The 27,268-nt window shown below is 58.3% G+C and overlaps 9 non-coding genes and 5 pseudogenes across 9 annotated transcripts; all 14 read right to left on the bottom strand.

Annotated features, from left to right (window-relative positions):
• Positions 1–2,312: 2,312 nt before the first annotated feature.
• LOC146716175 (5S ribosomal RNA) lies at positions 2,313–2,431 on the bottom strand. Its single transcript, XR_014919915.1, has one exon. It is a non-coding gene; the product is annotated as a 5S ribosomal RNA (ribosomal RNA).
• Positions 2,432–3,408: 977 nt separating this feature from the next.
• On the bottom strand, positions 3,409–3,527 carry LOC146716174 (5S ribosomal RNA). Its single transcript, XR_014919914.1, has one exon. It is a non-coding gene; the product is annotated as a 5S ribosomal RNA (ribosomal RNA).
• A 2,836-nt stretch (positions 3,528–6,363) lies between these two features.
• LOC146716173 (5S ribosomal RNA) lies at positions 6,364–6,482 on the bottom strand. The gene has a single exon (XR_014919705.1). It is a non-coding gene; the product is annotated as a 5S ribosomal RNA (ribosomal RNA).
• A 2,402-nt stretch (positions 6,483–8,884) lies between these two features.
• On the bottom strand, positions 8,885–9,003 carry LOC146716172 (5S ribosomal RNA). The gene has a single exon (XR_014919857.1). It is a non-coding gene; the product is annotated as a 5S ribosomal RNA (ribosomal RNA).
• A 1,614-nt stretch (positions 9,004–10,617) lies between these two features.
• On the bottom strand, positions 10,618–10,736 carry LOC146716171 (5S ribosomal RNA; annotated as a pseudogene).
• A 1,408-nt stretch (positions 10,737–12,144) lies between these two features.
• On the bottom strand, positions 12,145–12,263 carry LOC146716170 (5S ribosomal RNA; annotated as a pseudogene).
• Positions 12,264–13,082: 819 nt separating this feature from the next.
• Positions 13,083–13,201, bottom strand: LOC146716169 (5S ribosomal RNA; annotated as a pseudogene).
• Positions 13,202–14,017: 816 nt separating this feature from the next.
• LOC146716168 (5S ribosomal RNA) lies at positions 14,018–14,136 on the bottom strand. The gene has a single exon (XR_014919860.1). It is a non-coding gene; the product is annotated as a 5S ribosomal RNA (ribosomal RNA).
• A 1,971-nt stretch (positions 14,137–16,107) lies between these two features.
• Positions 16,108–16,226, bottom strand: LOC146716167 (5S ribosomal RNA). Its single transcript, XR_014919704.1, has one exon. It is a non-coding gene; the product is annotated as a 5S ribosomal RNA (ribosomal RNA).
• Positions 16,227–18,433: 2,207 nt separating this feature from the next.
• On the bottom strand, positions 18,434–18,552 carry LOC146716166 (5S ribosomal RNA). Its single transcript, XR_014919703.1, has one exon. It is a non-coding gene; the product is annotated as a 5S ribosomal RNA (ribosomal RNA).
• Positions 18,553–19,766: 1,214 nt separating this feature from the next.
• Positions 19,767–19,885, bottom strand: LOC146716165 (5S ribosomal RNA). Its single transcript, XR_014919701.1, has one exon. It is a non-coding gene; the product is annotated as a 5S ribosomal RNA (ribosomal RNA).
• Positions 19,886–20,705: 820 nt separating this feature from the next.
• Positions 20,706–20,824, bottom strand: LOC146716164 (5S ribosomal RNA; annotated as a pseudogene).
• A 699-nt stretch (positions 20,825–21,523) lies between these two features.
• LOC146716163 (5S ribosomal RNA) lies at positions 21,524–21,642 on the bottom strand. The gene has a single exon (XR_014919699.1). It is a non-coding gene; the product is annotated as a 5S ribosomal RNA (ribosomal RNA).
• Positions 21,643–22,898: 1,256 nt separating this feature from the next.
• LOC146716162 (5S ribosomal RNA) lies at positions 22,899–23,017 on the bottom strand (annotated as a pseudogene).
• Positions 23,018–27,268: the final 4,251 nt, after the last annotated feature.

Genomic DNA, 27,268 nt, shown 5'->3' with positions numbered 1-27,268 from the left:
GGTGGCCTCAGCCAGCAGCCACAGGCCCTGGTGTGGTGTAAGTGGCCTCAGCCAGCAGCCACAGGCCCTGGTGTGGTGTAAGTGGCCTCAGCCAGCAGCCACAGGCCCTGGTGTGGTGTAAGTGGCCTGAGCAATAGCCACAGGCCCTGGTGTGGTGTAAGTGGCCTCAGCCAGCAGCCACAGGCCCTGGTGTGGTGTAAGTGGCCTGAGCAAGTGCCACAGGCCCTGGTGTGGTGTAAGTGGCCTGAGCAAGTGCCACAGGCCCTGGTGTGGTGTAAGTGGCCTCAATAGCAAATAAGGCCCTGGTGTGGTGTAAGTGGCCTGAGCAAGAACCACAGGGCCTGGTTTGGTGAAGATGGCCTCGGCCAGAAGCGCAGGGCCTGGTGTGATGTGAGTGGCCTGAGCAAGAGCCACAGGCCCTGGTGTTTTGTAAGTGGCCTCAGCCAGCAGCCACAGGCCCTGGTGTGGTGTAAGTGGCCTCAGCCAGAAGCCACAGGCACTGGTGTGGTGTAAGTGGCCTCAGCCAGCAGCAAAAGGGCCCTGGTGTGGTGTAGGTGGCCTCAGCCAGCAGCCACAGGCCCTGGTGTGGTGTAAGTGGCCTCAATAGCAACTAAGGCCCTGGTGTGGTGTAAGTGGCTTCAGCCAGCAGCCACAGGCCCTGGTGTGGTGTAAGTGGCCTCAGCCAGCAGCCACAGGCCCTGGTGTGGTGTAGGTGGCCTCAGCCAGCAGCCACAGGCCCTGGTGTGGTGTAAGTGGCCTCAATAGCAACTAAGGCCCTGGTGTGGTGTAAGTGGCTTCAGCCAGCAGCCACAGGCTCTGGTGTGGTGTAACTGGCCTTAGCCAGCAGCCACAGGCCCTGATGTGGTGTAAGTGGCCCCAGCCGGTCACTCAGGCCCTGGTGTGGTGTAGGTGGCATCAGCCAGCAGCCACAGGCCCTGGTGTGGTGTAAGTCGCCTCAGCCAGAAGCCACAGGCACTGGTGTGGTCTAAGTGGCCTCAGCCAGCAGCAAAAGGGCCCTGGTGTGGTGTAAGTCGCCTCAGCCAGCAGCCACAGGCCCTGGTGTGGTGTAGGTGGCCTCAGCCAGCAGCCACAGGCCCTGGTGTGGTGTAAGTGGCCTCAGCCAGCAGCCACAGGCCCTGGTGTGGTGTAAGTGGCCTCAGCCAGCAGCCACAGGCCCTGGTGTGGTGTAAGTGGCCTCAGCCAGTGCCACAGGCCCTGGTGTGGTGTAAGTGGCCTGAGCAAGAGCCACAGACCCTGGTGTGGTGTAAGTGGCCTGAGCAAGAGCCACAGGCCCTGGTGTGGTGTAAGTGGCCTCAGCCAGCAGCCACAGGCCCTGGTGTGGTGTAAGTGGCCTGAGCAAGTGCCACAGGCCCTGGTGTGGTGTAAGTGGCCTGAGCAAGAACCACAGGGCCTGGTTTGGTGAAGATGGCCTCGGCCAGAAGCGCAGGGCCTGGTGTGATGTGAGTGGCCTGAGCAAGAGCCACAGGCCCTGGTGTGGTGTAAGTGGCCTCAGCCAGAAGCCACAGGCACTGGTGTGGTGTAAGTGGCCTCAGCCAGCAGCCACAGGCCCTGGTGTGGTGTAAGTGGCCTCAGCCAGTGCCACAGGCCCTGGTGTGGTGTAAGTGGCCTGAGCAAGAGCCACAGACCCTGGTGTGGTATAATTGGCCTCAGCCAGCAGCCACAGGCCCTGGTGTGGTGTAAGTGGCCTCAGCCAGTGCCACAGGCCCTGGTGTGGTGTAAGTGGCCTGAGCAAGAGCCACAGGCCCTGGTGTGGTGTAAGTGGCCTGAGCAAGAGCCACAGACCCTGGTGTGGTGTAATTGGCCTCAATAGCAACTAATGCCCTGGTGTGGTGTAGGTGGCCTCAGCCAGCAGCCACAGGCCCTGGTGTGGTGTAAGTGGCCTGAGCAAGAGCCACAGGCCCTGGTGTGGTGTAAGTGGCCTGAGCAAGAGCCACAGACCCTGGTGTGGTGTAATTGGCCTCAATAGCAACTAATGCCCTGGTGTGGTGTAGGTGGCCTCAGCCAGCAGCCACAGGCCCTGGTGTGGTGAAAGTGGCCTCAGCCAGAGCCACAGGCCCTGGTGTGGTGAAAGTGGCCTCAGCCAGAGCCACAGGCCCTGATGTGGTGTAAGTGGCCCCAGCCGGTCACTCAGGCCCTTGTGTGGTGTAGGTTGCATCAGCTAGCAGCACAAGACATTGGAAAAGAGCCAAAAGCAGTGTCGTTAATGTGCCCTCATTAATGGGCAGCTGCTTTTGGTCTTTTAATACACCCCTTCTCTGGATCAAAAGCGGTTCAATGACATGAAAATCAAAGGCTTACAGCACCAGGTATTCCCAGGCAGTCTCCCATCCAAGTACTAACCAAGCCCAGCCCTGATTAGCTTCCGAGATCAGACGAGGTCGGGCGTGCTCAGGGTGGTATGGCCGTAAGCTGTTGGCTCCAGCACAATGTCTCAATTTATGGATTCAAGTGATTAGGTGGCAAGTACCTGAAGTTACGAAGACAATGCTATAACCATACCTGCATGTTTGCATAATACCCTAACCCAAAGGCTCAGTTTGGCATTTATCCAACAGCACAGGCCCTGGATTGTTGAAGATGGCCTCAGGAACCAGCACAGGGCCTGGTGTGTTGTACATGGCCACAGCAAGGAGCACAGGGCCTGGTTTGGTGAAGATGGCCTCGGCCAGAAGCGCAGGGCCTGGTGTGATGTGAGTGGCCTGAGCAAGAGCCACAGGCCTTGGTGTGGTGTAAGTGGCCTCAGCCAGCAGCCACAGGCCCTGGTGTGGTGTAAGTCGCCTCAGCCAGAAGCCACAGGCACTGGTGTGGTGTAAGTGGCCTCAGCCAGCAGCCACAGGCCCTGGTGTGGTGTAGGTGGCCTCAGCCAGCAGCCACAGGCCCTTGTGTGGTGTAATTGGCCTCAATAGCAACTAAGGCCCTGGTGTGGTGTAGGTGGCCTAAGCCAGCAGCCACAGGCCCTGGTGTGGTGTAAGTGGCCTCAGCCAGTGCCACAGGCCCTGGTGTGGTGTAAGTGGCCTGAGCAAGAGCCACAGACCCTGGTGTGGTGTAATTGGCCTCAATAGCAACTAATGCCCTGGTGTGGTGTAGGTGGCCTCAGCCAGCAGCCACAGGCCCTGGTGTGGTGAAAGTGGCCTCAGCCAGAGCCACAGGCCCTGGTGTGGTGAAAGTGGCCTCAGCCAGAGCCACAGGCCCTGATGTGGTGTAAGTGGCCCCAGCCGGTCACTCAGGCCCTTGTGTGGTGTAGGTTGCATCAGCTAGCAGCACAAGACATTGGAAAAGAGCCAAAAGCAGTGTCGTTAATGTGCCCTCATTAATGGGCAGCTGCTTTTGGTCTTTTAATACACCCCTTCTCTGGATCAAAAGCGGTTCAATGACATGAAAATCAAAGGCTTACAGCACCAGGTATTCCCAGGCAGTCTCCCATCCAAGTACTAACCAAGCCCAGCCCTGATTAGCTTCCGAGATCAGACGAGGTCGGGCGTGCTCAGGGTGGTATGGCCGTAAGCTGTTGGCTCCAGCACAATGTCTCAATTTATGGATTCAAGTGATTAGGTGGCAAGTACCTGAAGTTACGAAGACAATGCTATAACCATACCTGCATGTTTGCATAATACCCTAACCCAAAGGCTCAGTTTGGCATTTATCCAACAGCACAGGCCCTGGATTGTTGAAGATGGCCTCAGGAACCAGCACAGGGCCTGGTGTGTTGTACATGGCCACAGCAAGGAGCACAGGGCCTGGTTTGGTGAAGATGGCCTCGGCCAGAAGCGCAGGGCCTGGTGTGATGTGAGTGGCCTGAGCAAGAGCCACAGGCCTTGGTGTGGTGTAAGTGGCCTCAGCCAGCAGCCACAGGCCCTGGTGTGGTGTAAGTCGCCTCAGCCAGAAGCCACAGGCACTGGTGTGGTGTAAGTGGCCTCAGCCAGCAGCCACAGGCCCTGGTGTGGTGTAGGTGGCCTCAGCCAGCAGCCACAGGCCCTTGTGTGGTGTAATTGGCCTCAATAGCAACTAAGGCCCTGGTGTGGTGTAGGTGGCCTAAGCCAGCAGCCACAGGCCCTGGTGTGGTGTAAGTGGCCTCAGCCAGTGCCACAGGCCCTGGTGTGGTGTAAGTGGCCTGAGCAAGAGCCACAGACCCTGGTGTGGTGTAATTGGCCTCAATAGCAACTAAGGCCCTGGTGTGGTGTAGGTGGCCTCAGCCAGCAGCCACAGGCCCTGGTGTGGTGTAGGTGGCCTCAGCCAGCAGCCACAGGCCCTGGTGTGGTGTAAGTGGCCTCAGCCAGCAGCCACAGGCCCTGGTGTGGTGTAAGTGGCCTGAGCAAGAGCCACAGGCCCTGGTGTGGTGTAAGTGGCCTGAGCAAGAGCCACAGACCCTGGTGTGGTGTAATTGGCCTCAATAGCAACTAATTCCCTGGTGTGGTGTAGGTGGCCTCAGCCAGCAGCCACAGGCCCTGGTGTGGTGTAAGTGGCCTCAGCCAGCAGCCACAGGCCCTGGTGTGGTGTAAGTCGCCTCAGCCAGAAGCCACAGGCACTGGTGTGGTGTAAGTGGCCTCAGCCAGCAGCAAAAGGGCCCTGGTGTGGTGTAAGTGGCCTCAGCCAGCAGCCACAGGCCCTGGTGTGGTGTAGGTGGCCTCAGCCAGCAGCCACAGGCCCTTGTGTGGTGTAATTGGCCTCAATAGCAACTAAGGCCCTGGTGTGGTGTAGGTGGCCTAAGCCAGCAGCCACAGGCCCTGGTGTGGTGTAAGTGGCCTCAGCCAGTGCCACAGGCCCTGGTGTGGTGTAAGTGGCCTGAGCAAGAGCAACAGACCCTGGTGTGGTGTAATTGGCCTCAATAGCAACTAAGGCCCTGGTGTGGTGTAGGTGGCCTCAGCCAGCAGCCACAGGCCCTGGTGTGGTGTAAGTGGCCTAAGCCAGAGCCACAGGCCCTGGTGTGGTGTAAGTGGCCTGAGCAAGAGCCACAGGGCCTGGTTTGGTGAAGATGGCCTCGGCCAGAAGCCACAGGCCCTGGTGTGGTGTAAGTGGCCTCAGCCAGCAGCCACAGGCACTGGTGTGGTGTAAGTGGCCTCAGCCAGCAGCAAAAGGGCCCTGGTGTGGTGTAAGTGGCCTCAGCCAGAAGCCACAGGCACTGGTGTGGTGTAAGTGGCCTCAGCCAGCAGCAAAAGGGCCCTGGTGTGGTGTAAGTCGCCTCAGCCAGCAGCCACAGGCCCTGGTGTGGTGTAGATGGCCTCAGCCAGCAGCCACAGGCCCTGGTGTGGTGTAAGTGGCCTCAGCCAGCAGCCACAGGCCCTGGTGTGGTCTAAGTGGCCTCAGCCAGAAGCACAGGGCCTGGTGTGATATGAGTGGCCTGAGCAAGAGCCACAGGCCCTGGTGTGGTGTAAGTGGCCTGAGCAAGAGCCACAGGCCCTGGTGTGGTGTAAGTGGCCTGAGCAAGAGCCACAGGCCCTGGTGTGGTGTAGGTGGCCTCAGCCAGCAGCCACAAGCCCTTGTGTGGTGTAAGTGGCCTCAGCCAGCAGCCACAGGCCCTGGTGTGGTGTAAGTGGCCTCAGCCAGTGCCACAGGCCCTGGTGTGGTGTAAGTGGCCTGAGCAAGAGCCACAGACCATGGTGTGGTGTAATTGGCCTCAATAGCAACTAAGGCCCTGGTGTGGTGTAGGTGGCCTAAGCCAGCAGCCACAGGCCCTGGTGTGGTGTAAGTGGCCTCAGCCAGCAGCCACAGGCCCTGGTGTGGTGTAAGTCGCCTCAGCCAGAAGCCACAGGCACTGGTGTGGTGTAAGTGGCCTCAGCCAGCAGCAAAAGGGCCCTGGTGTGGTGTAAGTCGCCTCAGCCAGCAGCCACAGGCCCTGGTGTGGTGTAGATGGCCTCAGCCAGCAGCCACAGGCCCTGGTGTGGTGTAAGTGGCCTCAGCCAGCAGCCACAGGCCCTGGTGTGGTCTAAGTTGCCTCAGCCAGAAGCACAGGGCCTGGTGTGGTATGAGTGGCCTGAGAAAGAGCCACAGGCCCTGGTGTGGTGTAAGTGGCCTGAGCAAGAGCCACAGGCCCTGGTGTGGTGTAAGTGGCCTGAGCAAGAGCCACAGGCCCTGGTGTGGTGTAAGTGGCCTGAGCAAGAGCCACAGGCCCTGGTGTGGTGTAATTGGCCTCAATAGCAACTAAGGCCCTGGTTTGGTGTATGTGGCCTCAGCCAGCAAATAAGGCCGTGGTGTGGTGTAGGTGGCATCAGCTAGCAGCACAAGACATTGGAAAACAGCCAAAAGCAATGTCATTAATGTGCCCTCATTAATGGGCAGCTGCTTTTGGTCTTTTAATACACCCCTTCTCTGGATCAAAAGCGGTTCAATGACATGAAAATGAAAGGCTTACAGCACCAGGTATTCCCAGGCAGTCTCCCATCCAAGTACTAACCAAGCCCAGCCCTGCTTAGCTTCCGAGATCAGACGAGGTCGGGCGTGCTCAGGGTGGTATGGCCGTAAGCTGCTGGCCCCAGCACAATGTCTCAATTTATGGATTCAAGTGATTAGGTGGCAAGTACCTGAAGTTACGAAGACAATCCTATAACCATACCTGCATGTTTGCATAATACCCTAACCCAAAGGCTCAGTTTGGCATTTATCCAACAGCACAGGCCCTGGATTGTTGAAGATGGCGTCAGGAACCAGCACAGGGCCTGGTGTGTTGTACATGGCCACAGCAAGCAGCACAGGGCCTGGTTTGGTGAAGATGGCCTCGGCCAGAAGCACAGGGCCTGGTGTGATATGAGTGGCCTGAGCAAGAGCCACAGGCCCTGGTGTGTTGTAAGTGGCCTCAGCCAGCAGCCACAGGCCCTGGTGTGGTGTAAGTGGCCTCAGCCAGTGCCACAGGCCCTGGTGTGGTGTAAGTGGCCTGAGCAAGAGCCACAGACCCTGGTGTGGTGTAATTGGCCTCAATAGCAACTAAGGCCCTGGTGTGGTGTAGGTGGCCTCAGCCAGCAGCCACAGGCCCTGGTGTGGTGTAAGTGGCCTCAGCCAGCAGCCACAGGCCCTGGTGTGGTGTAAGTCGCCTCAGCCAGAAGCCACAGGCACTGGTGTGGTGTAAGTGGCCTCAGCCAGCAGCAAAAGGGCCCTGGTGTGGTGTAAGTGGCCTCAGCCAGCAGCCACAGGCCCTGGTGTGGTGTAGGTGGCCTCAGCCAGCAGCCACAGGCCCTTGTGTGGTGTAATTGGCCTCAATAGCAACTAAGGCCCTGGTGTGGTGTAGGTGGCCTAAGCCAGCAGCCACAGGCCCTGGTGTGGTGTAAGTGGCCTCAGCCAGTGCCACAGGCCCTGGTGTGGTGTAAGTGGCCTGAGCAAGAGCCACAGACCCTGGTGTGGTGTAATTGGCCTCAATAGCAACTAAGGCCCTGGTGTGGTGTAGGTGGCCTCAGCCAGCAGCCACAGGCCCTGGTGTGGTGTAAGTGGCCTAAGCCAGAGCCACAGGCCCTGGTGTGGTGTAAGTGGCCTGAGCAAGAGCCACAGGGCCTGGTTTGGTGAAGATGGCCTCGGCCAGAAGCCACAGGCCCTGGTGTGGTGTAAGTGGCCTCAGCCAGCAGCCACAGGCACTGGTGTGGTGTAAGTGGCCTCAGCCAGCAGCAAAAGGGCCCTGGTGTGGTGTAAGTCGCCTCAGCCAGAAGCCACAGGCACTGGTGTGGTGTAAGTGGCCTCAGCCAGCAGCAAAAGGGCCCTGGTGTGGTGTAAGTCGCCTCAGCCAGCAGCCACAGGCCCTGGTGTGGTGTAGATGGCCTCAGCCAGCAGCCACAGGCCCTGGTGTGGTGTAAGTGGCCTCAGCCAGCAGCCACAGGCCCTGGTGTGGTCTAAGTGGCCTCAGCCAGAAGCACAGGGCCTGGTGTGATATGAGTGGCCTGAGCAAGAGCCACAGGCCCTGGTGTGGTGTAAGTGGCCTGAGCAAGAGCCACAGGCCCTGGTGTGGTGTAAGTGGCCTGAGCAAGAGCCACAGGCCCTGGTGTGGTGTAGGTGGCCTCAGCCAGCAGCCACAAGCCCTTGTGTGGTGTAAGTGGCCTCAGCCAGCAGCCACAGGCCCTGGTGTGGTGTAAGTGGCCTCAGCCAGTGCCACAGGCCCTGGTGTGGTGTAAGTGGCCTGAGCAAGAGCCACAGACCATGGTGTGGTGTAATTGGCCTCAATAGCAACTAAGGCCCTGGTGTGGTGTAGGTGGCCTAAGCCAGCAGCCACAGGCCCTGGTGTGGTGTAAGTGGCCTCAGCCAGCAGCCACAGGCCCTGGTGTGGTGTAAGTCGCCTCAGCCAGAAGCCACAGGCACTGGTGTGGTGTAAGTGGCCTCAGCCAGCAGCAAAAGGGCCCTGGTGTGGTGTAAGTCGCCTCAGCCAGCAGCCACAGGCCCTGGTGTGGTGTAGATGGCCTCAGCCAGCAGCCACAGGCCCTGGTGTGGTGTAAGTGGCCTCAGCCAGCAGCCACAGGCCCTGGTGTGGTCTAAGTTGCCTCAGCCAGAAGCACAGGGCCTGGTGTGGTATGAGTGGCCTGAGAAAGAGCCACAGGCCCTGGTGTGGTGTAAGTGGCCTGAGCAAGAGCCACAGGCCCTGGTGTGGTGTAAGTGGCCTGAGCAAGAGCCACAGGCCCTGGTGTGGTGTAAGTGGCCTGAGCAAGAGCCACAGGCCCTGGTGTGGTGTAATTGGCCTCAATAGCAACTAAGGCCCTGGTTTGGTGTATGTGGCCTCAGCCAGCAAATAAGGCCGTGGTGTGGTGTAGGTGGCATCAGCTAGCAGCACAAGACATTGGAAAACAGCCAAAAGCAATGTCATTAATGTGCCCTCATTAATGGGCAGCTGCTTTTGGTCTTTTAATACACCCCTTCTCTGGATCAAAAGCGGTTCAATGACATGAAAATGAAAGGCTTACAGCACCAGGTATTCCCAGGCAGTCTCCCATCCAAGTACTAACCAAGCCCAGCCCTGCTTAGCTTCCGAGATCAGACGAGGTCGGGGGTGCTCAGGGTGGTATGGCCGTAAGCTGCTGGCCCCAGCACAATGTCTCAATTTATGGATTCAAGTGATTAGGTGGCAAGTACCTGAAGTTACGAAGACAATCCTATAACCATACCTGCATGTTTGCATAATACCCTAACCCAAAGGCTCAGTTTGGCATTTATCCAACAGCACAGGCCCTGGATTGTTGAAGATGGCGTCAGGAACCAGCACAGGGCCTGGTGTGTTGTACATGGCCACAGCAAGCAGCACAGGGCCTGGTTTGGTGAAGATGGCCTCGGCCAGAAGCACAGGGCCTGGTGTGATATGAGTGGCCTGAGCAAGAGCCACAGGCCCTGGTGTGTTGTAAGTGGCCTCAGCCAGCAGCCACAGGCCCTGGTGTGGTGTAGGTGGCCTCAGCCAGCAGCCACAGGCCCTTGTGTGGTGTAATTGGCCTCAATAGCAACTAAGGCCCTGGTGTGGTGTAGGTGGCCTCAGCCAGCAGCCACAGGCCCTGGTGTGGTGTAAGTGGCCTCAGCCAGTGCCACAGGCCCTGGTGTGGTGTAAGTGGCCTGAGCAAGAGCCACAGACCCTGGTGTGGTGTAATTGGCCTCAATAGCAACTAAGGCCCTGGTGTGGTGTAGGTGGCCTCAGCCAGCAGCCACAGGCCCTGGTGTGGTGTAAGTGGCCACAGCCAGCAGCCACAGGCCCTGATGTGGTGTAAGTGGCCCCAGCCGGTCACTCAGGCCCTGGTGTGGTGTAGGTGGCATCAGCCAGCAGCCACAGGCCCTGGTGTGGTGTAAGTCGCCTCAGCCAGAAGCCACAGGCACTGGTGTGGTGTAAGTGGCCTCAGCCAGCAGCAAAAGGGCCCTGGTGTGGTGTAAGTCGCCTCAGCCAGCAGCCACAGGCCCTGGTGTGGTGTAGGTGGCCTCAGCCAGCAGCCACAGGCCCTGGTGTGGTGTAAGTGGCCTCAGCCAGCAGCCACAGGCCCTGTTGTGGTGTAAGTGGCCTCAGCCAGCAGCCACAGGCCCTGGTGTGGTGTAAGTGGCCTCAGTCAGTGCCACAGGCCCTGGTGTGGTGTAAGTGGCCTGAGCAAGAGCCACAGACCCTGGTGTGGTATAATTGGCCTCAGCCAGCAGCCACAGGCCCTGGTGTGGTGTAAGTCGCCTCAGACAGAAGCCACAGGCACTGGTGTGGTGTAAGTGGCCTCAGCCAGCAGCAAAAGGGCCCTGGTGTGGTATAAGTCGCCTCAGCCAGCAGCCACAGGCCCTGGTGTGGTGTAGGTGGCCTCAGCCAGCAGCCACAGGCCCTGGTGTGGTGTAAGTGGCCTGAGCAAGAGCCACATACCCTGGTGTGGTGTAATTGGCCTCAATAGCAACTAATGCCCTGGTGTGGTGTAAGTGGCCTCAGCCAGCAGCCACAGGCCCTGGTGTGGTGTAAGTGGCCTCAGCCAGAGCCACAGGCCCTGATGTGGTGTAAGTGGCCCCAGCCGGTCACTCAGGCCCTGGTGTGGTGTAGGTGGCATCAGCTAGCAGCACAAGACATTGGAAAACAGCCAAAAGCAATGTCGTTAATGTGCCCTCATTAATGGGCAGCTGCTTTTGGTCTTTTAATACACCCCTTCTCTGGATCAAAAGCGGTTCAATGACATTAAAAAGAAAGGCTTACAGCACCAGGTATTCCCAGGCAGTCTCCCATCCAAGTACTAACCAAGCCCAGCCCTGCTCAGCTTCCGAGATCAGACGAGGTCGGGCGTGCTCAGGGTGGTATGGCCATAAGCTTCTGGGCCCAGCACAATGTCTCAATTTATGGATTCAGGTGATTAGGTGGCAAGTACCTGAAGTTACGAAGACAATCCTATAACCCTACCTTGATGTTTGCATAATACCCTAACCCAAAGGCTCAGTTTAGCATTTATCCAACAGCACAGGCCCTGGATTGTTGAAGATGGCCTCAGGAACCAGCACAGGGCCTGGTGTGTTGTACATGGCCACAGCTAGCAGCACAGGGCCTGGTTTGGTGAAGATGGCCTCGGCCAGAAGCGCAGGGCCTGGTGTGATGTGAGTGGCCTGAGCAAGAGCCACAGGCCCTGGTGTGGTGTAATTGGCCTCAATAGCAACTAAGGCCCTGGTGTGGTGTAAGTGGCCTGAGCAAGAGCCACATACCCTGGTGTGGTGTAATTGGCCTCAATAGCAACTAAGGCCCTGGTGTGGTGTAGGTGGCCTCAGCCAGCAGCCACAGGCCCTGGTGTGGTGTAAGTGGCCTGAGCAAGAGCCACAGGCCCTGGTGTGGTGTAAGTGGCCTGAGCAAGAGCCACAGGCCCTGGTGTGGTGTAGGTGGCCTCAGCCAGCAGCCACAAGCCCTTGTGTGGTGTAAGTGGCCTCAGCCAGCAGCCACAGGCCCTGGTGTGGTGTAAGTGGCCTCAGCCAGTGCCACAGGCCCTGGTGTGGTGTAAGTGGCCTGAGCAAGAGCCACAGACCATGGTGTGGTGTAATTGGCCTCAATAGCAACTAAGGCCCTGGTGTGGTGTAGGTGGCCTAAGCCAGCAGCCACAGGCCCTGGTGTGGTGTAAGTGGCCTCAGCCAGCAGCCACAGGCCCTGGTGTGGTGTAAGTCGCCTCAGCCAGAAGCCACAGGCACTGGTGTGGTGTAAGTGGCCTCAGCCAGCAGCAAAAGGGCCCTGGTGTGGTGTAAGTCGCCTCAGCCAGCAGCCACAGGCCCTGGTGTGGTGTAAGTGGCCTCAGCCAGCAGCCACAGGCCCTGGTGTGGTCTAAGTTGCCTCAGCCAGAAGCACAGGGCCTGGTGTGATATGAGTGGCCTGAGAAAGAGCCACAGGCCCTGGTGTGGTGTAAGTGGCCTGAGCAAGAGCCACAGGCCCTGGTGTGGTGTAAGTGGCCTGAGCAAGAGCCACAGGCCCTGGTGTGGTGTAAGTGGCCTGAGCAAGAGCCACAGGCCCTGGTGTGGTGTAATTGGCCTCAATAGCAACTAAGGCCCTGGTTTGGTGTATGTGGCCTCAGCCAGCAAATAAGGCCGTGGTGTGGTGTAGGTGGCATCAGCTAGCAGCACAAGACATTGGAAAACAGCCAAAAGCAATGTCGTTAATGTGCCCTCATTAATGGGCAGCTGCTTTTGGTCTTTTAATACACCCCTTCTCTGGATCAAAAGCGGTTCAATGACATGAAAATGAAAGGCTTACAGAACCAGGTATTCCCAGGCAGTCTCCCATCCAAGTACTAACCAAGCCCAGCCCTGCTTAGCTTCCGAGATCAGACGAGGTCGGGCGTGCTCAGGGTGGTATGGCCGTAAGCTGCTGGCCCCAGCACAATGTCTCAATTTATGGATTCAAGTGATTAGGTGGCAAGTACCTGAAGTTACGAAGACAATCCTATAACCATACCTGCATGTTTGCATAATACCCTAACCCAAAGGCTCAGTTTGGCATTTATCCAACAGCACAGGCCCTGGATTGTTGAAGATGGCGTCAGGAACCAGCACAGGGCCTGGTGTGTTGTACATGGCCACAGCAAGCAGCACAGGGCCTGGTTTGGTGAAGATGGCCTCAGCCAGAAGCGCAGGGCCTGGTGTGATATGAGTGGCCTGAGCAAGAGCCACAGGCCCTGGTGTGTTGTAAGTGGCCTCAGCCAGCAGCCACAGGCCCTGGTGTGGTGTAGGTGGCCTCAGCCAGTGCCACAGGCCCTTGTGTAGTGTAATTGGCCTCAATAGCAACTAAGGCCCTGGTGTGGTGTAGGTGGCCTCAGCCAGCAGCCACAGGCCCTGGTGTGGTGTAAGTGGCCTCAGCCAGTGCCACAGGCCCTGGTGTGGTGTAAGTGGCCTGAGCAAGAGCCACAGACCCTGGTGTGGTGTAATTGGCCTCAATAGCAACTAAGGCCCTGGTGTGGTGTAGGTGGCCTCAGCCAGCAGCCACAGGCCCTGGTGTGGTGTAAGTAGCCTCAGCCAGCAGCCACAGGCCCTGGTGTGGTGTAAGTGGCATCAGCTAGCAGCACAAGACATTGGAAAACAGCCAAAAGCAATGTCGTTAATGTGCCCTCATTAATGGGGAGCTGCTTTTGGTCTTTTAATACACCCCTTCTCTGGATCAAAAGCGGTTCAATGACATGAAAATGAAAGGCTTACAGCACCAGGTATTCCCAGGCAGTCTCCCATCCAAGTACTAACCAAGCCCAGCCCTGCTTAGCTTCCGAGATAAGACGAGGTCGGGCGTGCTCAGGGTGGTATGGCCGTAAGCTGCTGGCCCCAGCACAATGTCTCAATTTATGGATTCAGGTGATTAGGTGGCAAGTACCTGAAGTTACGAAGACAATCCTATAACCCTACCTTCATGTTTGCATAATACCCTAACCCAAAGGCTCAGTTTAGCATTTATCCAACAGCACAGGCCCTGGATTGTTGAAGATGGCCTCAGGAACCAGCACAGGGCCTGGTGTGTTGTACATGGCCACAGCTAGCAGCACAGGGCCTGGTTTGGTGAAGATGGCCTCGGCCAGAAGCGCAGGGCCTGGTGTGATGTGAGTGGCCTGAGCAAGAGCCACAGGCCCTGGTGTGGTGTAATTGGCCTCAATAGCAACTAAGGCCCTGGTGTGGTGTAAGTGGCCTGAGCAAGAGCCACATACCCTGGTGTGGTGTAATTGGCCTCAATAGCAACTAAGGCCCTGGTGTGGTGTAGGTGGCCTCAGCCAGCAGCCACAGGCCCTGGTGTGGTGTAAGTGGCCTCAATAGCAACTAAGGCCCTGGTGTGGTGTAAGTGGCTTCAGCCAGCAGCCACAGGCTCTGGTGTGGTGTAACTGGCCTCAGCCAGCAGCCACAGGCCCTGGTGTGGTGTAAGTGGCCTAGCCAGAGCCACAGGCCCTGATGTGGTGTAAGTGGCCCCAGCCGGTCACTCAGGCCCTGGTGTGGTGTAGGTGGCATCAGCTAGCAGCACAAGACATTGGAAAACAGCCAAAAGGAGTGTCGTTAATGTGCCCTCATTAATGGGCAGCTGCTTTTGGTCTTTTAATACACCCCTTCTCTGGATCAAAAGCGGTTCAATGACATGAAAATGAAAGACTTACAGCACCAGGTATTCCCAGGTAGTCTCCCATCCAAGTACTAACCAAGCCCAGCCCTGCTTAGCTTCCGAGATCAGACGAGGTCGGGCGTGCTCAGGGTGGTATGGCCGTAAGCTGCTGGTTCCAGCACAATGTCTCAATTTATGGATTCAAGTGATTAGGTGGCAAGTACCTGAAGTTACGAAGACAATGCTATAACCATACCTGCATGTTTGCATAATACCCTAACCCAAAGGCTCAGTTTGGCATTTATCCAACAGCACAGGCCCTGGATTGTTGAAGATGGCCTCAGGAACCAGCACAGGGCCTGGTGTGTTGTACATGGCCACAGCAAGGAGCACAGGGCCTGGTTTGGTGAAGATGGCCTCGGCCAGAAGCGCAGGGCCTGGTGTGATGTGAGTGGCCTGAGCAAGAGCCACAGGCCTTGGTGTGGTGTAAGTGGCCTCAGCCAGCAGCCACAGGCCCTGGTGTGGTGTAAGTCGCCTCAGCCAGAAGCCACAGGCACTGGTGTGGTGTAAGTGGCCTCAGCCAGCAGCCACAGGCCCTGGTGTGGTGTAGGTGGCCTCAGCCAGCAGCCACAGGCCCTGGTGTGGTGTAGGTGGCCTCAGCCAGCAGCCACAGGCCCTGGTGTGGTGTAAGTGGCCTCAGCCAGCAGCCACAGGCCCTGGTGTGGTGTAAGTGGCCTGAGCAAGAGCCACAGGCCCTGGTGTGGTGTAAGTGGCCTCAGCCAGCAGCCACAGGCCCTGGTGTGGTGTAAGTGGCCTGAGCAAGTGCCACAGGCCCTGGTGTGGTGTAAGTGGCCTGAGCAAGTGCCACAGGCCCTGGTGTGGTGTAAGTGGCCTCAATAGCAAATAAGGCCCTGGTGTGGTGTAAGTGGCCTGAGCAAGAACCACAGGGCCTGGTTTGGTGAAGATGGCCTCGGCCAGAAGCGCAGGGCCTGGTGTGATGTGAGTGGCCTGAGCAAGAGCCACAGGCCCTGGTGTGGTGTAAGTGGCCTCAGCCAGCAGCCACAGGCCCTGGTGTGGTGTAAGTGGCCTCAGCCAGAAGCCACAGGCACTGGTGTGGTGTAAGTGGCCTCAGCCAGCAGCAAAAGGGCCCTGGTGTGGTGTAGGTGGCCTCAGCCAGCAGCCACAGGCCCTGGTGTGGTGTAAGTGGCCTCAATAGCAACTAAGGCCCTGGTATGGTGTAAGTGGCTTCAGCCAGCAGCCACAGGCCCTGGTGTGGTGTAAGTGGCCTCAGCCAGCAGCCACAGGCCCTGGTGTGGTGTAGGTGGCCTCAGCCAGCAGCCACAGGCCCTGGTGTGGTGTAAGTGGCCTCAATAGCAACTAAGGCCCTGGTGTGGTGTAAGTGGCTTCAGCCAGCAGCCACAGGCTCTGGTGTGGTGTAACTGGCCTCAGCCAGCAGCCACAGGCCCTGATGTGGTGTAAGTGGCCCCAGCCGGTCACTCAGGCCCTGGTGTGGTGTAGGTGGCATCAGCCAGCAGCCACAGGCCCTGGTGTGGTGTAAGTCGCCTCAGCCAGAAGCCACAGGCACTGGTGTGGTGTAAGTGGCCTCAGCCAGCAGCAAAAGGGCCCTGGTGTGGTGTAAGTCGCCTCAGCCAGCAGCCACAGGCCCTGGTGTGGTGTAGGTGGCCTCAGCCAGCAGCCACAGGCCCTGGTGTGGTGTAAGTGGCCTCAGCCAGCAGCCACAGGCCCTGTTGTGGTGTAAGTGGCCTCAGCCAGCAGCCACAGGCCCTGGTGTGGTGTAAGTGGCCTCAGCCAGTGCCACAGGCCCTGGTGTGGTGTAAGTGGCCTGAGCAAGAGCCACAGACCCTGGTGTGGTATAATTGGCCTCAGCCAGCAGCCACAGGCCCTGGTGTGGTGTAAGTCGCCTCAGACAGAGCCACAGGCCCTGATGTGGTGTAAGTGGCCCCAGCCGGTCACTCAGGCCCTGGTGTGGTGTAGGTGGCATCAGCTAGCAGCACAAGACATTGGAAAACAGCCAAAAGCAGTGTCGTTAATGTGCCCTCATTAATGGGCAGCTGCTTTTGGTCTTTTAATACACCCCTTCTCTGGATCAAAAGCGGTTCAATGACATGAAAATGAAAGGCTTACAGCACCAGGTATTCCCAGGCAGTCTCCCATCCAAGTACTAACCAAGCCCAGCCCTGCTTAGCTTCCGAGATCAGACGAGGTCGGGCGTGCTCAGGGTGGTATGGCCGTAAGCTGCTGGCTCCAGCACAATGTCTCAATTTATGGATTCAAGTGATTAGGTGGCAAGTACCTGAAGTTACGAAGACAATGCTATAACCATACCTGCATGTTTGCATAATACCCTAACCCAAAGGCTCAGTTTGGCATTTATCCAACAGCACAGGCCCTGGATTGTTGAAGATGGCCTCAGGAACCAGCACAGGGCCTGGTGTGTTGTACATGGCCACAGCAAGGAGCACAGGGCCTGGTTTGGTGAAGATGGCCTCGGCCAGAAGCGCAGGGCCTGGTGTGATGTGAGTGGCCTGAGCAAGAGCCACAGGCCTTGGTGTGGTGTAAGTGGCCTCAGCCAGCAGCCACAGGCCCTGGTGTGGTGGAAGTCGCCTCAGCCAGAAGCCACAGGCACTGGTGTGGTGTAAGTGGCCTCAGCCAGCAGCCACAGGCCCTGGTGTGGTGTAGGTGGCCTCAGCCAGCAGCCACAGGCCCTGGTGTGGTGTAGGTGGCCTCAGCCAGCAGCCACAGGCCCTGGTGTGGTGTAAGTGGCCTCAGCCAGCAGCCACAGGCCCTGGTGTGGTGTAAGTGGCCTGAGCAAGAGCCACAGGCCCTGGTGTGGTGTAAGTGGCCTCAGCCAGCAGCCACAGGCCCTGGTGTGGTGTAAGTGGCCTGAGCAAGTGCCACAGGCCCTGGTGTGGTGTAAGTGGCCTCAATAGCAAATAAGGCCCTGGTGTGGTGTAAGTGGCCTGAGCAAGAACCACAGGGCCTGGTTTGGTGAAGATGGCCTCGGCCAGAAGCGCAGGGCCTGGTGTGATGTGAGTGGCCTGAGCAAGAGCCACAGGCCCTGGTGTGGTGTAAGTGGCCTCAGCCAGCAGCCACAGGCCCTGGTGTGGTGTAAGTGGCCTCAGCCAGAAGCCACAGGCACTGGTGTGGTGTAAGTGGCCTCAGCCAGCAGCAAAAGGGCCCTGGTGTGGTGTAGGTGGCCTCAGCCAGCAGCCACAGGCCCTGGTGTGGTGTAAGTGGCCTCAATAGCAACTAAGGCCCTGGTATGGTGTAAGTGGCTTCAGCCAGCAGCCACAGGCCCTGGTGTGGTGTAAGTGGCCTCAGCCAGCAGCCACAGGCCCTGGTGTGGTGTAGGTGGCCTCAGCCAGCAGCCACAGGCCCTGTTGTGGTGTAAGTGGCCTCAGCCAGCAGCCACAGGCCCTGGTGTGGTGTAAGTGGCCTCAGCCAGTGTCACAGGCCCTGGTGTGGTGTAAGTGGCCTGAGCAAGAGCCACAGACCCTGGTGTGGTATAATTGGCCTCAGCCAGCAGCCACAGGCCCTGGTGTGGTGTAAGTCGCCTCAGACAGAAGCCACAGGCACTGGTGTGGTGTAAGTGGCCTCAGCCAGCAGCCACAGGCCCTGGTGTGGTGTAAGTCGCCTCAGCCAGAAGCCACAGGCACTGGTGTGGTGTAAGTGGCCTCAGCCAGCAGCAAAAGGGCCCTGGTGTGGTGTAAGTCGCCTCAGCCAGCAGCCACAGGCCCTGGTGTGGTGTAGATGGCCTCAGCCAGCAGCCACAGGCCCTGGTGTGGTGTAAGTGGCCTCAGCCAGCAGCCACAGGCCCTGGTGTGGTCTAAGTGGCCTCAGCCAGAAACACAGGGCCTGGTGTGATATGAGTGGCCTGAGCAAGAGCCACAGGCCCTGGTGTGGTGTAAGTGGCCTGAGCAAGAGCCACAGGCCCTGGTGTGGTGTAAGTGGCCTGAGCAAGAGCCACAGGCCCTGGTGTGGTGTAGGTGGCCTCAGCCAGCAGCCACAGGCCCTGGTGTGGTGTAGGTGGCCTCAGCCAGCAGCCACAAGCCCTTGTGTGGTGTAAGTGGCCTCAGCCAGCAGCCACAGGCCCTGGTGTGGTGTAAGTGGCCTCAGCCAGTGCCACAGGCCCTGGTGTGGTGTAAGTGGCCTGAGCAAGAGCCACAGACCATGGTGTGGTGTAATTGGCCTCAATAGCAACTAAGGCCCTGGTGTGGTGTAACTGGCCTCAGCCAGAGCCACAGCCCCTGATGTGGTGTAAGTGGCCCCAGCCGGTCACTCAGGCCCTGGTGTGGTGTAGGTGGCATCAGCTAGCAGCACAAGACATTGGAAAAGAGCCAAAAGCAATGTGATTAATGTGCCATTATTAATGGGCAGCTGCTTTTGGTCTTTTAATACACCCCTTCTCTGGATCAAAAGCGGTTCAATGACATGAAAATGAAAGGCTTACAGCACCAGGTATTCCCAGGCAGTCTCCCATCCAAGTACTAACCAAGCCCAGCCCTGCTTAGCTTCCGAGATCAGACGAGGTCGGGCGTGCTCAGGGTGGTATGGCCGTAAGCTGCTGGGCCCAGCACAATGTCTCAATTTATGGATTCAAGTGATTAGGTGGCAAGTACCTGAAGTTACGAAGACGATCCTATAACCATACCTGCATGTTTGCATAATACCCTAACCCAAAGGCTCAGTTTGGCATTTATCCAACAGCACAGGCCCTGGATTGTTGAAGATGGCCTCAGGAAACAGCACAGGGCCTGGTGTGTTGTACATGGCCACAGCAAGCAGCACAGGGCCTGGTTTGGTGAAGATGGCCTCAGCCAGAAGCACAGGGCCTGGTGTGATATGAGTGGCCTGAGCAAGAGCCACAGGCCCTGGTGTGGTGTAAGTGGCCTGAGCAAGAGCCACAGGCCCTGGTGTGGTGTAAGTGGCCTGAGCAAGAGCCACAGGCCCTGGTGTGGTGTAGGTGGCCTCAGCCAGCAGCCACAAGCCCTTGTGTGGTGTAAGTGGCCTCAGCCAGCAGCCACAGGCCCTGGTGTGGTGTAAGTGGCCTCAGCCAGTGCCACAGGCCCTGGTGTGGTGTAAGTGGCCTGAGCAAGAGCCACAGACCATGGTGTGGTGTAATTGGCCTCAATAGCAACTAAGGCCCTGGTGTGGTGTAGGTGGCCTAAGCCAGCAGCCACAGGCCCTGGTGTGGTGTAAGTGGCCTCAGCCAGCAGCCACAGGCCCTGGTGTGGTGTAAGTCGCCTCAGCCAGAAGCCACAGGCACTGGTGTGGTGTAAGTGGCCTCAGCCAGCAGCAAAAGGGCCCTGGTGTGGTGTAAGTCGCCTCAGCCAGCAGCCACAGGCCCTGGTGTGGTGTAAGTGGCCTCAGCCAGCAGCCACAGGCCCTGGTGTGGTCTAAGTTGCCTCAGCCAGAAGCACAGGGCCTGGTGTGATATGAGTGGCCTGAGAAAGAGCCACAGGCCCTGGTGTGGTGTAAGTGGCCTGAGCAAGAGCCACAGGCCCTGGTGTGGTGTAAGTGGCCTGAGCAAGAGCCACAGGCCCTGGTGTGGTGTAATTGGCCTCAATAGCAACTAAGGCCCTGGTTTGGTGTATGTGGCCTCAGCCAGCAAATAAGGCCGTGGTGTGGTGTAGGTGGCATCAGCTAGCAGCACAAGACATTGGAAAACAGCCAAAAGCAATGTCGTTAATGTGCCCTCATTAATGGGCAGCTGCTTTTGGTCTTTTAATACACCCCTTCTCTGGATCAAAAGCGGTTCAATGACATGAAAATGAAAGGCTTACAGCACCAGGTATTCCCAGGCAGTCTCCCATCCAAGTACTAACCAAGCCCAGCCCTGCTTAGCTTCCGAGATCAGACGAGGTCGGGCGTGCTCAGGGTGGTATGGCCGTAAGCTGCTGGCCCCAGCACAATGTCTCAATTTATGGATTCAAGTGATTAGGTGGCAAGTACCTGAAGTTACGAAGACAATCCTATAACCATACCTGCATGTTTGCATAATACCCTAACCCAAAGGCTCAGTTTGGCATTTATCCAACAGCACAGGCCCTGGATTGTTGAAGATGGCGTCAGGAACCAGCACAGGGCCTGGTGTGTTGTACATGGCCACAGCAAGCAGCACAGGGCCTGGTTTGGTGAAGATGGCCTCGGCCAGAAGCGCAGGGCCTGGTGTGATATGAGTGGCCTGAGCAAGAGCCACAGGCCCTGGTGTGTTGTAAGTGGCCTCAGCCAGCAGCCACAGGCCCTGGTGTGGTGTAGGTGGCCTCAGCCAGCAGCCACAGGCCCTTGTGTGGTGTAATTGGCCTCAATAGCAACTAAGGCCCTGGTGTGGTGTAGGTGGCCTCAGCCAGCAGCCACAGGCCCTGGTGTGGTGTAAGTGGCCTCAGCCAGTGCCACAGGCCCTGGTGTGGTGTAAGTGGCCTGAGCAAGAGCCACAGACCCTGGTGTGGTGTAATTGGCCTCAATAGCAACTAAGGCCCTGGTGTGGTGTAGGTGGCCTCAGCCAGCAGCCACAGGCCCTGGTGTGGTGTAAGTGGCCTCAGCCAGCAGCCACAGGCCCTGGTGTGGTGTAAGTGGCATCAGCTAGCAGCACAAGACATTGGAAAACAGCCAAAAGCAATGTCGTTAATGTGCCCTCATTAATGGGCAGCTGCTTTTGGTCTTTTAATACACCCCTTCTCTGGATCAAAAGCGGTTCAATGACATGAAAATGAAAGGCTTACAGCACCAGGTATTCCCAGGCAGTCTCTCATCCATGTACTAACCAAGCCCAGCCCTGCTTAGCTTCCGAGATCAGACGAGGTCGGGCGTGCTCAGGGTGGTATGGCCGTAAGCTGCTGGCCCCAGCACAATGTCTCAATTTATGGATTCAGGTGATTAGGTGGCAAGTACCTGAAGTTACGAAGACAATCCTATAACCCTACCTTCATGTTTGCATAATACCCTAACCCAAAGGCTCAGTTTAGCATTTATCCAACAGCACAGGCCCTGGATTGTTGAAGATGGCCTCAGGAACCAGCACAGGGCCTGGTGTGTTGTACATGGCCACAGCTAGCAGCACAGGGCCTGGTTTGGTGAAGATGGCCTCGGCCAGAAGCGCAGGGCCTGGTGTGATGTGAGTGGCCTGAGCAAGAGCCACAGGCCCTGGTGTGGTGTAATTGGCCTCAATAGCAACTAAGGCCCTGGTGTGGTGTAAGTGGCCTGAGCAAGAGCCACATACCCTGGTGTGGTGTAATTGGCCTCAATAGCAACTAAGGCCCTGGTGTGGTGTAGGTGGCCTCAGCCAGCAGCCACAGGCCCTGGTGTGGTGTAAGTGGCCTCAGCCAGAGCAACAGGCCCTGATGTGGTGTAAGTGGCCCCAGCCGGTCACTCAGGCCCTGGTGTGGTGTAGGTGGCATCAGCTAGCAGCACAAGACATTGGAAAACAGCCAAAAGCAATGTCGTTAATGTGCCCTCATTAATGGGGAGCTGCTTCTGGTCTTTTAATACACCCCTTCTCTGGATCAAAAGCGGTTCAATGACATGAAAATGAAAGGCTTACAGCACCAGGTATTCCCAGGCAGTCTCCCATCCAAGTACTAACCAAGCCCAGCCCTGCTTAGCTTCCGAGATCAGACGAGGTCGGGCGTGCTCAGGGTGGTATGGCCGTAAGCTGCTGGCCCCAGCACAATGTCTCAATTTATGGATTCAAGTGATTAGGTGGCAAGTACCTGAAGTTACGAAGACAATCCTATAACCATACCTGCATGTTTGCATAATACCCTAACCAAAAGGCTCAGTTTGGCATTTATCCAACAGCACAGGCCCTGGATTGTTGAAGATGGCCTCAAGAACCAGCACAGGACCTGGTGTGTTTTACATGGCCACAGCAAGCAGCACAGGGCCTGGTTTGGTGAAGATGGCCTCAGCAAGCAGCCACAGGCCCTGGTTTGGTGTAAGTGGCCTCAGCTAGCAGCCACAGGCCCTGGTGTGGTGTGAGTGGCCTCAGCCAGCAGCCACAGGCCCTGGTGTGGTCTAAGTGGCCTCAGCCAGTGCCACAGGCCCTGGTGTGGTGTAAGTGGCCTAAGCCAGAGCCACAGGCCCTGGTGTGGTGTAAGTGGCCTCAATAGCAAATAAGGCCCTGGTGTGGTGTAAGTGGCCTGAGCAAGAACCACAGGGCCTGGTTTGGTGAAGATGGCCTCGGCCAGAAGCGCAGGGCCTGGTGTGATGTGAGTGGCCTGAGCAAGAGCCACAGGCCCTGGTGTGGTGTAACTGGCCTCATTCAGCAGCCACAGGCCCTGGTGTGGTGTAAGTGGCCTCAGCCAGGAGCCACATGCACTGGTGTGGTGTAAGTGGCCTCAGCCAGCAGCAAAAGGGCCCTGGTGTGGTGTAGGTGGCCTCAGCCAGCAGCCACAGGCCCTGGTGTGGTGTAAGTGGCATCAATAGCAACTAAGGCCCTGGTGTGGTGTAAGTGGCTTCAGCCAGCAGCCACAGGCCCTGGTGTGGTGTAAGTGGCCTCAGCCAGCAGCCACAGGCCCTGGTGTGGTGTAGGTGGCCTCAGCCAGCAGCCACAGGCCCTGGTGTGGTGTAAGTGGCCTCAATAGCAACTAAGGCCCTGGTGTGGTGTAAGTGGCTTCAGCCAGCAGCCACAGGCTCTGGTGTGGTGTAACTGGCCTCAGCCAGCAGCCACAGGCCCTGGTGTGGTGTAAGTGGCCTCAGCCAGAGCCACAGGCCCTGATGTGGTGTAAGTGGCCCCAGCCGGTCACTCAGGCCCTGGTGTGGTGTAGGTGGCATCAGCTAGCAGCACAAGACATTGGAAAACAGCCAAAAGCAGTGTCGTTAATGTGCCCTCATTAATGGGCAGCTGCTTTTGGTCTTTTAATACACCCCTTCTCTGGATCAAAAGCGGTTCAATGATATGAAAAAGAAAGGCTTACAGCACCAGGTATTCCCAGGCAGTCTCCCATCCAAGTACTAACCAAGCCCAGCCCTGCTTAGCTTCCGAGATCAGACGAGGTCGGGCGTGCTCACGGTGGTATGGCCGTAAGCTGCTGGCTCCAGCACAATGTCTCAATTTATGGATTCAAGTGATTAGGTGGCAAGTACCTGAAGTTACAAAGACAATGCTATAACCATACCTGCATGTTTGCATAATACCCTAACCCAAAGGCTCAGTTTGGCATTTATCCAACAGCACAGGCCCTGGATTGTTGAAGATGGCCTCAGGAACCAGCACAGGGCCTGGTGTGTTGTACATGGCCACAGCAAGGAGCACAGGGCCTGGTTTGGTGAAGATGGCCTCGGCCAGAAGCGCAGGGCCTGGTGTGATGTGAGTGGCCTGAGCAAGAGCCACAGGCCTTGGTGTGGTGTAAGTGGCCTCAGCCAGCAGCCACAGGCCCTGGTGTGGTGTAAGTCGCCTCAGCCAGAAGCCACAGGCACTGGTGTGGTCTAAGTGGCCTCAGCCAGCAGCCACAGGCCCTGGTGTGGTGTAGGTGGCCTCAGCCAGCAGCCACAGGCCCTGGTGTGGTGTAGGTGGCCTCAGCCAGCAGCCACAGGCCCTGGTGTGGTGTAGGTGGCCTCAGCCAGCAGCCACAGGCCCTGGTGTGGTGTAAGTGGCCTCAGCCAGCAGCCACAGGCCCTGGTGTGGTGTAAGTGGCCTGAGCAAGAGCCACAGGCCCTGGTGTGGTGTAAGTGGCCTCAGCCAGCAGCCACAGGCCCTGGTGTGGTGTAAGTGGCCTGAGCAAGTGCCACAGGCCCTGGTGTGGTGTAAGTGGCCTGAGCAAGTGCCACAGGCCCTGGTGTGGTGTAAGTGGCCTCAATAGCAAATAAGGCCCTGGTGTGGTGTAAGTGGCCTGAGCAAGAACCACAGGGCCTGGTTTGGTGAAGATGGCCTCGGCCAGAAGCGCAGGGCCTGGTGTGATGTGAGTGGCCTGAGCAAGAGCCACAGGCCCTGGTGTTTTGTAAGTGGCCTCAGCCAGCAGCCACAGGCCCTGGTGTGGTGTAAGTGGCCTCAGCCAGAAGCCACAGGCACTGGTGTGGTGTAAGTGGCCTCAGCCAGCAGCAAAAGGGCCCTGGTGTGGTGTAGGTGGCCTCAGCCAGCAGCCACAGGCCCTGGTGTGGTGTAAGTGGCCTCAATAGCAACTAAGGCCCTGGTGTGGTGTAAGTGGCTTCAGCCAGCAGCCACAGGCCCTGGTGTGGTGTAAGTGGCCTCAGCCAGCAGCCACAGGCCCTGGTGTGGTGTAGGTGGCCTCAGCCAGCAGCCACAGGCCCTGGTGTGGTGTAAGTGGCCTCAATAGCAACTAAGGCCCTGGTGTGGCGTAAGTGGCTTCAGCCAGCAGCCACAGGCTCTGGTGTGGTGTAACTGGCCTTAGCCAGCAGCCACAGGCCCTGATGTGGTGTAAGTGGCCCCAGCCGGTCACTCAGGCCCTGGTGTGGTGTAGGTGGCATCAGCCAGCAGCCACAGGCCCTGGTGTGGTGTAAGTCGCCTCAGCCAGAAGCCACAGGCACTGGTGTGGTGTAAGTGGCCTCAGCCAGCAGCAAAAGGGCCCTGGTGTGGTGTAAGTCGCCTCAGCCAGCAGCCACAGGCCCTGGTGTGGTGTAGGTGGCCTCAGCCAGCAGCCACAGGCCCTGGTGTGGTGTAAGTGGCCTCAGCCAGCAGCCACAGGCCCTGGTGTGGTGTAAGTGGCCTCAGCCAGCAGCCACAGGCCCTGGTGTGGTGTAAGTGGCCTCAGCCAGTGCCACAGGCCCTGGTGTGGTGTAAGTGGCCTGAGCAAGAGCCACAGACCCTGGTGTGGTATAATTGGCCTCAGCCAGCAGCCACAGGCCCTGGTGTGGTGTAAGTCGCCTCAGACAGAAGCCACAGGCACTGGTGTGGTGTAAGTGGCCTCAGCCAGCAGCAAAAGGGCCCTGGTGTGGTATAAGTCGCCTCAGCCAGCAGCCACAGGCCCTGGTGTGGTGTAGGTGGCCTCAGCCAGCAGCCACAGGCCCTGGTGTGGTGTAAGTAGCCTCAGCCAGCAGCCACAGGCCCTGGTGTGGTGTAAGTGGCCTCAGCCAGCAGCCACAGGCCCTGGTGTGGTGTAAGTGGCCTCAGCCAGCAGCCACAGGCCCTGGTGTGGTGTAAGTCGCCTCAGCCAGAAGCCACAGGCACTGGTGTGGTCTAAGTGGCCTCAGCCAGCAGCCACAGGCCCTGGTGTGGTGTAGGTGGCCTCAGCCAGCAGCCACAGGCCCTGGTGTGGTGTAGGTGGCCTCAGCCAGCAGCCACAGGCCCTGGTGTGGTGTAAGTGGCCTCAGCCAGCAGCCACAGGCCCTGGTGTGGTGTAAGTGGCCTGAGCAAGAGCCACAGGCCCTGGTGTGGTGTAAGTGGCCTCAGCCAGCAGCCACAGGCCCTGGTGTGGTGTAAGTGGCCTGAGCAAGTGCCACAGGCCCTGGTGTGGTGTAAGTGGCCTGAGCAAGTGCCACAGGCCCTGGTGTGGTGTAAGTGGCCTCAATAGCAAATAAGGCCCTGGTGTGGTGTAAGTGGCCTGAGCAAGAACCACAGGGCCTGGTTTGGTGAAGATGGCCTCGGCCAGAAGCGCAGGGCCTGGTGTGATGTGAGTGGCCTGAGCAAGAGCCACAGGCCCTGGTGTTTTGTAAGTGGCCTCAGCCAGCAGCCACAGGCCCTGGTGTGGTGTAAGTGGCCTCAGCCAGAAGCCACAGGCACTGGTGTGGTGTAAGTGGCCTCAGCCAGCAGCAAAAGGGCCCTGGTGTGGTGTAGGTGGCCTCAGCCAGCAGCCACAGGCCCTGGTGTGGTGTAAGTGGCCTCAATAGCAACTAAGGCCCTGGTGTGGTGTAAGTGGCTTCAGCCAGCAGCCACAGGCCCTGGTGTGGTGTAAGTGGCCTCAGCCAGCAGCCACAGGCCCTGGTGTGGTGTAGGTGGCCTCAGCCAGCAGCCACAGGCCCTGGTGTGGTGTAAGTGGCCTCAATAGCAACTAAGGCCCTGGTGTGGTGTAAGTGGCTTCAGCCAGCAGCCACAGGCTCTGGTGTGGTGTAACTGGCCTCAGCCAGCAGCCACAGGCCCTGATGTGGTGTAAGTGGCCCCCGCCGGTCACTCAGGCCCTGGTGTGGTGTAGGTGGCATCAGCCAGCAGCCACAGGCCCTGGTGTGGTGTAAGTCGCCTCAGCCAGAAGCCACAGGCACTGGTGTGGTGTAAGTGGCCTCAGCCAGCAGCAAAAGGGCCCTGGTGTGGTGTAAGTCGCCTCAGCCAGCAGCCACAGGCCCTGGTGTGGTGTAGGTGGCCTCAGCCAGCAGCCACAGGCCCTGGTGTGGTGTAAGTGGCCTCAGCCAGCAGCCACAGGCCCTGGTGTGGTGTAAGTGGCCTCAGCCAGCAGCCACAGGCCCTGGTGTGATGTAAGTGGCCTCAGCCAGTGCCACAGGCCCTGGTGTGGTGTAAGTGGCCTGAGCAAGAGCCACAGACCCTGGTGTGGTATAATTGGCCTCAGCCAGCAGCCACAGGCCCTGGTGTGGTGTAAGTGGCCTCAGCCAGTGCCACAGGCCCTGGTGTGGTGTAAGTGGCCTGAGCAAGAGCCACAGGCCCTGGTGTGGTGTAAGTGGCCTGAGCAAGAGCCACAGACCCTGGTGTGGTGTAATTGGCCTCAATAGCAACTAATGCCCTGGTGTGGTGTAGGTGGCCTCAGCCAGCAGCCACAGGCCCTGGTGTGGTGTAAGTGGCCTGAGCAAGAGCCACAGGCCCTGGTGTGGTGTAAGTGGCCTGAGCAAGAGCCACAGACCCTGGTGTGGTGTAATTGGCCTCAATAGCAACTAATGCCCTGGTGTGGTGTAGGTGGCCTCAGCCAGCAGCCACAGGCCCTGGTGTGGTGAAAGTGGCCTCAGCCAGAGCCACAGGCCCTGGTGTGGTGAAAGTGGCCTCAGCCAGAGCCACAGGCCCTGATGTGGTGTAAGTGGCCTCAGCCAGCAGCCACAGGCCCTGGTGTGGTGTAAGTGGCCTCAGCCAGTGCCACAGGCCCTGGTGTGGTGTAAGTGGCCTGAGCAAGAGCCACAGACCATGGTGTGGTGTAATTGGCCTCAATAGCAACTAAGGCCCTGGTGTGGTGTAAGTGGCCTGAGCAAGAGCCACATACCCTGGTGTGGTGTAATTGGCCTCAATAGCAACTAAGGCCCTGGTGTGGTGTAGGTGGCCTCAGCCAGCAGCCACAGGCCCTGGTGTGGTGTAAGTGGCCTCAGCCAGAGCAACAGGCCCTGATGTGGTGTAAGTGGCCCCAGCCGGTCACTCAGGCCCTGGTGTGGTGTAGGTGGCATCAGCTA

Source organism: Copadichromis virginalis, linkage group LG3 (genome assembly GCF_057382275.1).
Source record: "Copadichromis virginalis isolate Kocher_CV1m ecotype Utaka linkage group LG3, C_Virginalis_male_GT1.1, whole genome shotgun sequence".
Classification (NCBI taxonomy): Eukaryota; Metazoa; Chordata; class Actinopteri; order Cichliformes; family Cichlidae; genus Copadichromis; species Copadichromis virginalis.
Note: the sequence above shows the minus strand (reverse complement) of the source record. Positions and strands in the feature narration are given on the sequence as shown.